The sequence below is a fragment of the Triplophysa rosa genome, unplaced genomic scaffold, assembly GCF_024868665.1.
Source record: "Triplophysa rosa unplaced genomic scaffold, Trosa_1v2 scaffold47_ERROPOS3222836, whole genome shotgun sequence".
In the NCBI taxonomy this organism is placed as follows: Eukaryota; Metazoa; Chordata; class Actinopteri; order Cypriniformes; family Nemacheilidae; genus Triplophysa; species Triplophysa rosa.
Genome location: NW_026634485.1, coordinates 55156 through 67695, shown reverse-complemented (window position 1 = coordinate 67695; position 12540 = coordinate 55156). Strand labels below are relative to the sequence as shown.

General features: G+C 38.8%; 1 long non-coding RNA gene across 1 annotated transcript; it reads right to left on the bottom strand.

Moving 5' to 3' along the window:
• Positions 1-401: 401 nt before the first annotated feature.
• On the bottom strand, positions 402-11560 carry LOC130550917 (uncharacterized). The gene is made up of 3 exons (XR_008962510.1): positions 11502-11560; positions 1626-1679; positions 402-515 (listed from the first exon to the last, which is right to left on the bottom strand). It is a non-coding gene; the product is annotated as an uncharacterized LOC130550917 (long non-coding RNA).
• Between the last annotated feature and the right edge of the window lie 980 nt (positions 11561-12540).

Sequence of the window (12540 nt, the reverse complement as noted above, 5' to 3'; positions counted from 1 at the left end):
ATACATGTCAGAAGTCACATGGAATTATTTTTTGAAGCTTTGTGTCCTTTTGAAGGTTCAGAAGACATGCACCATGGACTGCCACTGTAAGGACAAGAACATCAATTTCATACAATTTTCTGTCTTGGTTCTGAACAACAAAGAAAGCCATAGAGGGTTTGAGTAACCCTCAAAATAAATAATTTCTTAATTTTTCTCTTTAACAGAAATGCTGTGACATGGCCACCGGTGGCACTACCGTGGTATATCCTGCATTAAGAAAATGACTAAATCTTTTCTTTCTTAAGGCACTTCTTCTGCATATCATATATACACAGGTTCATTTCCACTGGTTTTAGAATAGCGAATGCTAAGACTCCTATGCACAGCAGGAGTCAACATTTAAACTGTTGGTCCAGGTTTGCAGTGATTCGATGGATTCTGTGGCTGGCTCTTCATAGACAGGTAGTTCCCTCTCAGAATCATTTGTATCCTCTGGAGGATAAGGAGGGGGCGGGAGGTCAAACCACGGTGGTCTGTAAAAAAGATGACATTGTTAGTTATTATAAACAATGAAATATTATTAACAGGTACATTAACAAAAAGCAGGCAAAAGTTGTGGGTGAGGGCTTAAAGGCAGGGTGGGTGATCCTGTCCAGAAACATTTTTAATTATATATCGTCTGTGAAAGGCGTAGGACCAAAAAACATTTGCCCAATCAAAATGTTCTGGCCGAACGCTGTGACTGGTCATGTGTACATTTTCAGCCAACGTATTTTGCATACCACTGCGCACCCTGTTCACGCAGACTTCATACGTCGTCATGTGTCAATGTAGGGAGAATGGTGGACAATCAGCAACAATCAAACTTTCCTGTGGAACTGACAACAAGTAGATCTACAAAACGAAAGTCAGTTTTTGAAAAAGCAGTGACGAAAAAACGTCTGGATCATGAAAGAGAAAAAACTGGAATTAACATCGGTTCAGCTTTTACATGATGGAGACAGCTCCGGCAGGCAAAGGGTCTGCAAGACGATACCATGGTTGTTCTCTTTCTTTTGGACATGTATGTACATGCTTCGAGAAGAATTTAATGGATTTAGTTTGTAATTTGTTACGTGGATTTACGAAATACATTCATGTGTTTGGAGGAGGCGTGGCTTTGGACGGCAAATCACAAAGAGGGTGGAATTATAATTTCAGTGCTAGCAGGCCAAAATTAGCACCTTTCCAAATCAACCACACTACCTTTAACAATTATAAGATTCTAAATAAAGCTTCTGATATAAATTGACAGTAGGGAAAATACCCAACATCCAGTACAGCCTGTGAGTATGATGGGAGAAAATCTATCACACCAGTTGTAGAATGCTGGGAACACGGAAACAACTGGAGACTATGAACTGCACGGAATGGCTCTGATGGATATGAAGACTGGGGTGAAAGGCTATTGCCTCCTGAATGGATATGTCCCCTGTCTATGATCACAAGTCGGGACAGTAGAAGTGATTGTTGGCAGGCAACTCTATGACAGACACGCCGAGGCAGCAGGACACTGTGTTTTCTCTGATGGTGCAGAACAAGGGCCAACAATGCCACTACGAGAACAAAGATCATCGCACTTCCGATAACAGCATAAGTGATACCAGGGTAATAGTGGAGTCGATAGTCCAGAGTCACAAAGTCCTGTCCAGGGGATTCTGAGAAGAAAAAAATAAAGATCCTAAGAATGTTTAGATGTTAACCAACAGAAACATACATTCAACACTAACATGAACATACTAAGTAACACACTAACATGCATATGTCCTGGAGTTAAATTTTAAAAGTGTAAAGACGGCACTGTAAAATTACATAGAAAAACTAAAAACTAGTGCTGTCAATCGATTAAAAAATTAATAGGATTAATCACACATTTTCTGTGATTAATCACGATTAATCACACATAACAATAATATTTTAAAATATACTTTTACATTTTAATAATTTCACATTTAATCTTCAAATTGATGTAGAAACAACATATTTCTTTAACCGCGTCGATTTATGAATGATTTTTTTTTTTGATATTAGTACTGTAACTGATGTCTCTATTAAATTGATTATTTTAACATTAATTATAGCCATTCAACAATATAATTGAGAGCTATCATGAAATATACAGAAATTGAAGGAAGTTCTCAAACACTTTACAGTCTTTAATGCTAAATTATAAATTAAATGCAGAAGAATTTTCATTAAAGCTACAAAATCACATTGATTTCCTCTTTTATTTTGTTCTTTGATTAACATTAGTGACAGGAATCACAGCAGCAGGTTTAAGGACATGGCCCCTTTAAGAGCTGTCTCAGTACGCAGATCTGACCGTCACCGCACTCCCATTTTCACAACTCTTCGCATTCATTTAAGATTTTATTTTACACTTTGAAGTCCGTGCTTAAGAAAATGCGAGACAAAACGGGCTTTCTGACATAATCTTGGGTGTTTTTATCCATTCAAGCAAGAAAGAGAACTTAACACGGATGCGCTGTCTGACAGAGATTCACCGACGCAGCCTTCAGCCCATGACTGTTTACACCAGACTGGACCTCGCGTTGCGTTTTGACGAGTCCCACAGTTTAGAAGCTGTCTATCTTCATTGAACGCGTCAAAGCAACTGTTTAAAATCGCGCTTAAGTGGTTTAAAAGCCTGTACACGAATAAGAGCGTGATTACATAATGTAACGCTAGACAAAGAATGTCAAAACAAACGGATGCTGCGTTAATTGCGTTAAATATTTTTCACGCGTTAATTTGAAAAAAAAAATCGCATGCGTTAACGCATTAACGTTGACGGCCCTAAAAGCAACACATCATCAGTTGTGTACCCCAGCCTCATTGGGTGTTTTGGCCCTTTACCACAAGACAGGCTGATCAGACCCGGGTGTGTATCACATGGTTAAACGGTCATTTGCCAGCCCACACTTTGTCCAGCCACTTCAGCCACAAACCCTTCGCTAAACCTGCCCTCTGATGCCCACCTCTTTCAGCAGCCTTATAGTGGAACTAGCCACAAAGCCCCTGCAGCCCACTGCCACAAGGTGTACTTTTACTGTCCAGCCCCGCTCCTCGGCCTCAGCTGCCAAGCTGGAATATCGCAGCTTCTTCCTTTCAAAAGCCTTGTTAATGGCTTCGTCCCAAGGGTCTGTCAATTCAACTATTATGATAGTCTGGCTGGAGAAGCAGGTCTGGGTGCAGATTGGTTACTTCAATTTCAAATGGGATTGTGAGACTGTGGTTTAAGTCGACTTGCATTTCCTAGTCCCTAGCTACATTCAGTTGGCCTGCGTCAGGGGACAGGGACTTAGCCTGCTTTTTCCCTCTTCCCAAACAAAGGACTGCCTTTTTTGGTATTTTGGGCAATTTTGGGGGATGGCGTTTGTTGACACTCTCTTGGTCTCTAAAACTGCCACCAAGCACCTCAGTACTTGATGTTGGCGCCATGTGTACCTCTCCAGTGTCAAGCTGTTTTTACAACCCACCAGAATATGTCTGAGGTCTGCCGGGGCTGCACACAGGTTGCAGGCTGGGCCTTGTCTGCACCATATCTGCAAATTTGTTGGAGAGTGTAGCACATCATATGTGGCTCTAATGATAAAACTGAGCCTTTTCGTTTCCATGCTCCACAGCTCACTCCAAGAGATTTTACATTTGTTCTATACCTTCCCACCTCATCCAGAGGCCTTGTTGAGCTTTGGAGACTGCTCTAGGACATCTAGATGCTTCCTCCTGACGGCATACCTCTTCCACTACTAGATGTATTTGTTCCTTTGGTGTAGGCTTTTGCCATGTAGGTTTTGTTATTTACAAACCAAGACCCCTCTGCCATATTGGACTAGCCAAAATATCTCGGTGCCTGAGGGCTGCCTTTGCATCAGCAACAGCTGCTGCTAGGTTCCATTTCCTCCCTGTCTCCAATGTTGGAGCAGCATCTCCTACACAGGGATCACGTTACTCTTTAAGCACCATCTCCAGCCTTGTTTTGCCGAATTTATACTCCTCCAAAAGGCTCGAAATAGGAAGAGAGAGAGAGAGAGCTCCAATGCCGTACAACCCTATGTCGCTAAGAAATCTTGGTAGCCCAATCCATTACCTTACTTGTGTATTCACCAATCTCTCTAGGTGCTTTGCGTGAGATATAATGAGCTCATATATGGAAATTGGCCACATAAGACTTGGCAACAAACCAATTTGGAAGCACCACAGCTTCAACTTTCCAGGAAGTGTTGATTCTTTCGAGTCGACTGACTGTCTCTTGCCTGAGTTGTTCCACCTGTTTTGACTCTTTAAGGTCTGCAGTGTACCATCGTCCCACAACACTGGGCTCGCAACATAACACACCAGCTTATTGATGCACAAACTATTCTATAACACGCCATATAGAAACAAATGTTTCTAAAGACCTTTTAAAGACACATTACTAAAGCCAATGAAACAACAAACATTAAACAGTAAAGGCCAGTGCAGTCTAAGCAACAAATAGACATCAGAATTACATAAAAGCCTGCCTAAACATGTCAGTGTAATTGAACTGTTTGTTAATGAAACTTTACTGACTGTGACATGTAACACACCTGAGTCAAATACTCAAGTTTTACATTGTTTTATATCTGAGGGTGATGACTTATGAATGATGTCCTAGACAAGAGAATATACTAAAATGGTTGACACCCCTGATCTACTGTCAATAGCTGCACTAAGGTCCAGTAGGACTAGAAGAGAGATGGCACTGCGATCAGATGAGAGTTGGCTTGAGAATTTACTTTTGTATTTTAAAAGGGATATTTGAGATTAGCTAATTCTGAGTGCGGGGCAGGGCTCAACATTTACTGACAGTTGAAGGAGAGGGGTTAACGGATGCTCCGCCCAAGTTATCTAACATATGTCATCTAAGATGGATAGTCATTACAGGACGGAAGTGCATTTTCAGATTTTAACTAAAGATTATGAGGGCACACGATTTTTAAAAAGAGAATGACCCACATTGATAAACTATTTACAAAAAACGCTGCAATATTTCATGAAAAAATAGGCATTGTGTCATGGCTCTGCTTCATGCTTGTCCTTTTGACAATAAAATACGTTCTCTCCAGTGTCTCGTCATTGGCCCCGCCCCTCTCGTTTCCTTGTTATCTTTCCCTGTGTCGGTATCCCTCGTTTGTGTTGCCTATATATACCCTCATGTTTCTTTGTCCTGTGCTCGTGGATTGTACGTTGTACTGTGTTTTGCTATGCTCCTCGTCCAGTGGTCCTGTTCCCAGCCTTGCCCCTGTTTTGTGTTCTACCCTGTCGTGTCATGTTTGATTTAAGACGTTTGGTCGTGTCCTTTAGTTTAGTTTTACTGTTCTTGTTTTCATTTTGCCCCCTCATGGGAAGTCTTTTGTTTTATATATATTTCTTAGTTCTGTTTTCCCCCATTGTGGGTGTTTTGTTTTGTGTTAAATAAAATCTCTGTTAACCCCTTCATCATCGCTGTCCTGCATTTGGGTTCTTTCCTGCCACATCCGTGACACATTGTCAATTTTTTATTTCACTGGGACTTTAACGCTTGTCCGTTTGTCCGGGACAAGTGAATGTTTTGTATGGGCAAGTGAGAGAGAATTTTACTTACCCGACCAGACAAGTAACTTGATTTCCCAAAATGTGTTTGTTTTTGTGTTGCTAAGTCAAAAATATATATTTGGCAAATAGTTGCCCGTTTTTAATCATGTAAATTTTAATTAGTAACATTAAAGCTATTTTTGGGGGGTTGGGCGAGGGTGCGTGCAGTCTTCCTTCTTTTTTGTCCTTGGCTGATCACATGCCTGTGCGCTGCACCATTGATTACTGTCACACACAAACATGCACAACCATGACAAACACAATTCACACAAACACGCAGCTCTGTCTAATGCACCTATTCTTATTCTTAGCACTGGCTGGTTATTCATAGCAGTGTTATATTTTTATTAATAAACCGCTAAAGTTAAATCAGGCAGTGAGATAAAAATAAATGACCGTTAACGTTTAAATGATGAGAGCGCACGGCTCTTTGAAGAACAAAGTGGTGGAGACGCCACGCACATATCAGAAGCACGCGCACAAAAAAATAGTTGTAATTGTGGTATCGAATTAAACTCCAGTTTAATAGCTGTCAGAAGAATAACATAATAAACAGAAATGACCAGATTCATTAATCAAATGTCATCTGAAGACGAGTATATCACGTCGCTACAACATTCTCAACGGGATCAATTCACAACGTTATTTGAGGACGTGGCTCAGATGTTTCTGGAACGTAAGCAAAAATGTCCAGTGTCCAGGTTATCTGAAGACCAGTACATCATGTCGCTACAACGTTCTCCATGGGATTAATTCATGATTACCACATAAATTTAGCAGGTTATCCGTTTTTAGAAACAACAATCAAAAGCTTCTTTAGTCACGCTCTGAAACATCAGGGTCCGTTCATTTAAACGCGCCAAATCGATCGAAAATCACTAAAATATGTGTTTACTCTCACATCTGTAAGGTATAAAGTAAAGAAAGAATATTAAAGACAAGAATATAACGTTAAGCCTAAACATAATGTTTATTCATCTCTGTCAATAAATATCTGCTTTAAATCCTCTATATTGTGTTGAAGTCTTTGATTATTTATGTCATGTACTACAGTATCAATAAAATATCTGATTGTGATGTACAGTGCTGTGTTGAGTTTTATAATCGTTATACTGTGCTTTATAAATATTTGAATAGAAAATTACTCCAATTATGTATAAATTTTAACCTTTAACGCACCGATTAAATCACAAATTAATTTAATCCTCCATGTGAGGGATGATAATTGTTTCAATTAATTAAAAAATAAAAAAGATTTTAACGTGACTGTTTGGTCGTTAGGGCGTGCTCATCACGTCCCAGAAACGTTATTTGGTACGTTGCTGCGACGAATATGGTACGTTCCAGGTATGTCCAATGTTACGTCGTCAGGACAAATATGGAATCACAAAGTTACGTCGCTGGAACGTTATTATGGTACGTCATGGCAACGAATATGGTCCGGTCCAGGTACGTCGTCACAACGTAACTGTGTTAGCTGGGATGCACCTTAGTACGAAACATTGGTAAAAGCATAATTCGGATGCATTGACCTGTACTGTAGCCTGCCTGTCAGACACTCATTCCCCACACTTTTGAGAACAGGCCGGTCCTGGAGTTGCCAGGTATTCATCTCAGTATGAATACACATTAAGAATCATCAATTAACATTTACCCTTAGAATATAAATAAACATTTTGGCGGCAGCAGTACATTATGAAAGTAGCCCAAAAACCCGCGGCTCCATAATTTTTCAAAATAGCCCAATTGTGCGGGAAAACCACGACCCTGGCAACACTGGCACTAGGGCTTACAGCAAACCGGGCGGGGCCAATAGCCTCGGACCTTTAGCTCAGAGACATGCCGCGTTACAATACAAAATAGTTCCACCAGCCAGAGGGAGATGAATGACACCACACGCGTCTATTCACGAACAGGAAATAGAACTTGCGGGATTTTTGATTTGTTAATATCTCTCGGGCGAAACGTTTGTTGTAACGCAAGCATTACTGAACATGTACCGAGTGAAATATTACTGAAAATTGATTAGTAATGCCTTACACTACTGCGTTACAGCAACATTAATATGTTACTGTAATGCATTACTTTTGCAATGCATTCGTCACGATCGGCGTGGAAGAACCCAAGTGCAGGGAGGTGGTGGTGAAGGGGTTAACAGAATATTTTATTTTTTACAATAAACAAACAAAGGAAAAATCCATGAGGGGGTGTCAACAACAGGAACGAACTAAAATACAAAACTAGAAACAAAACACTTCCCTCGGTGGGGCAAAACAAAACTAAACAAAACACGACACAACGTCTAGGGGCAGGGAAAGGAAAACCAAAAGCCAACAAGACAAGGTAAATACTCACAAGGTACAAGCTACAAGGCACACGGGACACGTACAGGAATACAATACACAATCCACGAGCACAGGACAAAGAAACATGAGGGCATTAAATAGGGGACACAAACGAGGGATAATAATACAGGGCAGGTGAGGGTAATGAAACACAGCAGGGAAGCAATACATGAAACGAGAGGGGCGGGGCCAATGACAAGACACGAGAAAGCACATGAGATGTAAAACGTAAACAACTCATGGCTTTCTCGCATAAAACCTAAGGGCTCCGTCCCGATCCTGCCACCCGACTAGAAATACAGAACCAAGAAGGCAGGACCGTGACAGCATTACTCCCAACGATACTGTGTAGTGTGTACTGTGCAAAAATGTTATTATGTGCATCGTAGAGAGATGGGGATATTTTACGATACGATGTTCTTTTAATTCTATTCGTTGAGCAGTCAAGACGCTACCTACTCTGCACCAGCGCGTCACGTGTGCTTATCTCACATATGTCACCCTGGACAACAAAACCAGTCTTAAGTAGCACGGGAACATTTTTAGTAATCAGCAAAAATACATGGTATGGGTAAAAATTAACGATTTTTCTTTTTGCCAAAAATCATTAGGATATTAAGCAAAGATCATGTTCCATGAAGATATTTTATAAATTTCCTACTGTATATGTATAAAAACTTTATTTTTGTGAGTGGATGGCCTGCTACAGTGCCTCAGATTAACAACTTCAAAGGCGATTTTCTCAATATTTCGATTTTTTGCACCCTCAGATTCCAGATAGTGTCCTATCCTAACAAACCATATATCAATAGAAAGCTTATTTCTTCAGCTTTCAGATGATGTAAAAATCTCAATTTTGAAAAATTGACCCTTAAGACTGGTTTTGTCGTCCAGGGTCACATATGTGGTAGAGAGAAGTCTCTGGGAGAAGGAAGCACACATAAGCTGTGTCTCCACGAAGTTTACAGTTTGCGTCTTATTTTTCTTCACAGCCGCCGGTAAAACACAGCAAACTTGAAGCGTGACTGCTGGCGAGTAACCCCGAAAGTCATTACAAAGGCAAGCACAAACATTTTTATATGCCAATGTTAATTTATCCGATAACGTGAGCTGTTGCATAACGTGAAATGCAACATAAAGTAAGCCAAAATAAACTGTTTATGTGCTCTCCTACTTGTAAGTTGCTTTGGATAAAAGCGTCTGCCAAATGAATAAATGTAAATGTAATTTAAACCAGTGCGGTTCCGATTAGAGAAGTGATGAAGAGAGTCGTACTGTACATTAAAAGATTGAATGACATGTTAAAGATCGAACCAAGTATGTAATTTGCATGATAGAAGAAATGTAATACAGTTTATGTCTTTTTGAAAGATATTTCTCATGCATTACTGTCTCAAGCAAAGACAGTGCAGCTTCAGAGAGACATGAGCCAATAGGTTTTGAGTGTGAGCTCTGTCAGAGCGTTTCATTGGTTGAATGTACTGAATGAATATGTCCTTCACTGAACGAACAGTCAGTTGAGTCAGTTGAGTCAAAATGAGACTGATTGAACTGCTACATGTCGTTTATGGTCTAATGTCCTCTGTGTTGCAACAATGCACACATCCAGTAGTTACTCAACTTTTCTGAAATGTAAAGGTAATGACCTGGATTAATTGAATTCTAAGGTAAAGTCAATTATGTCAAAACAATTAAATCTTTGTATGGAACATTTCATTACACCAATTAAATTAGTTAAACCAGTTAGATTTTAGTAGACTAAATATAATGTAGATTTCATCAACTAAAACTAGACAAAAACTAAAATGATAAGTTAAACCTGCAGTACAGAAGGTTCAGTAAAGTTCCCTTTAACTGTCAACCCACTTTTTTGAGGGTGGAGCTTAAAAGTGATTCCAACTTTTAAATTAGTGTAACTCTGGAATGCTTTAGTCTAGAGACCTAATCTTGGGCTTGTTTTAAAGAAAAGATTCTCCACTTTATTGTAAAAGTGTCTGAAGTTGAAAAATGAAATAGAAAAATAATAATTATAGCAGTTGAATTGTGTATTAAAAATAATAAAAAAATAAATAAACATTGTTTTGTTTTACTAAAACATCTTAAAAAAAATCATCATCAAAAAACGCCAGAAAATTAAAGACATACTTCTAATCAAGTTTTGTTTCAAATTTCAAGCTGATATCACAAAAAATGTGGTTTCTGTGATAATTTGAATCATAACACCAACAACTGCCACTAGGTGGCATATAGGCTCCAATGGTTTACTGCATACAAATTACAAATTAATAAATTTCATCATTATTTATAAGAAGGACATTCTTGGAGCTTTCCAATGAAATAGAAGTTTTTTAGATTTATTTTTTAATTTACAATAAAATATGATTATGAATATGTAATTTTTATAATGGTACCCAATGGGCCCAGTCACATTTGAGAATTTTTTTTACTCAAGCTTTTACTAAGTGATTTCTATTGCTAAACAATTCTGAAATATAAAATCTACATTCTTAGAGCTTTCCAATGATATATAGTTTGTCAGGATTAAAATGGAATTATATTGTATAACTTCAGTGTTCCACTGAAACGGTGACATTTAGCAGCATTTAATAGTTTTTATGCTCACTCTTGTTATAAATGAATAAATTACTACTCCTACATAATTTATTTTTGTAAAACACTGGTCAAATATGTATTCTAGAGTCTTAGACCTTTCCAATGATATATAGTTTGTCATGATTAGATAAGATTTAGTTGTGAAAATTGAAGTAAACCTAGGTGTTCCAATATTGGAACAGTGACAGTAAAAGGGTTAAACAGTTATTAAGTTATATGTGCAACAAAAAAAGTTACTGTAGTTGTTCATTTAAAAAAAAAAAATGTTATTTGAATTTCAGTTTCATTTTTTATTTTGTTTAAAATTTCATTATGTGAACCGTATCGTGAGCCCAGCATCGAAATATGCACGAATTGTGAGCTGAGTGTATCGTTACACCCCTACCCAGCAGTTCAAGAGTTAGTATAGCTGGTTACTGCATTTTTATATTCAGTAATATTGTTAGAAATGAGAAACTGTTGTGAATATTGCAGATAACCAAAGCGTCCAAAGCACCAAGAAGTGCACCAAGCATTATTTCACATTTACATTTACATTTATTCATTTGGCAGACGCTGGATAAAAAAACATTTCAGCTGGTTAAAAATGCTTTGGTGGTAGCTGTAATTCATAGACTATGAATAGGGATAGTGGTAAATGTGAATGAGCGTGCACGTGCACCCTGTTTACAAATTATTGGAATTCATTAATATACACATTTAACTATCAAATCTGATGTTTATGAAGTATTTGTGAATCTGGAAGAGAGTTTTTGGAAAGATCTGATTTACGCTCAAATCACTCATATATTAACTCATATATTTATGCATGATTCATGAATGAGAGCTCATGTGTTTATTCATGTTACAGACACTAAAACAATCACATGTATAGGTGACTTTTGATTTTACACAGGACCAGAACAATATGAAAATACTCGTTACCTGCTGTTGTAAGACAGTTCTCTTCATCACTGTTATCTTGACAGTTATCCTGTCCATTGCACAAAAAACTGCGGTCTAAACATCGCCCATTATGACAATGGAACCGAGCAGATGAACACAGCAAAGGATTAGAGGCTACAGAGGAAAAGAGGAAGAGAGAGAGACAGAGTTGATTAAACACTTTTACCCCAAATCATGAGAGACCCAAACTAAAATGTTTGCAGCCCCTTAACCTTTTTATATACAGACAAAATGATGGCATCTTCTAAAGTAAGTCATTTGGACTTTATTGTCCAAATGTTACATAAACTACATATTACAGTATACACTCACCTAAAGGATTATTAGGAACACCATACTAATACGGTGTTTGACCCCCTTTCGCCTTCAGAACTGCCTTAATTCTACGTGGCATTGATTCAACAAGGTGCTGAAAGCATTCTTTAGAAATGTTGGCCCATATTGATAGGATAGCATCTTGCAGTTGATGGAGATTTGTGGGATGCACATCCAGGGCACGAAGCTCCCGTTCCACCACATCCCAAAGATGTTCTATCGGGTTGAGATCTGGTGACTGTGGGGGCCATTCTAGTACAGTGAACTCATTGTCATGTTCAAGAAACCAATTTGAAATGATTCGAGCTTTGTGACATGGTGCATTATCCTGCTGGAAGTAGCCATTAGAGGATGGGTACATGGTGGTCATAAAGGGATGGACATGGTCAGAAACAATGCTCAGGTAGGCCGTGGCATTTAAACGATGCCCAATTGGCACTAAGGGGCCTAAAGTGTGCCAAGAAAACATCCCCCACACCATTACACCACCACCACCAGCCTGCACAGTGGTAACAAGGCATGATGGATCCATGTTCTCATTCTGTTTACGCCAAATTCTGACTCTACCATTTGAATGTCTCAACAGAAATCGAGACTCATCAGACCAGGCAACATTTTTCCAGTCTTCAACTGTCCAATTTTGGTGAGCTCGTGCAAATTGTAGCCTCTTTTTCCTATTTGTAGTGGAGATGAGTGGTACCCG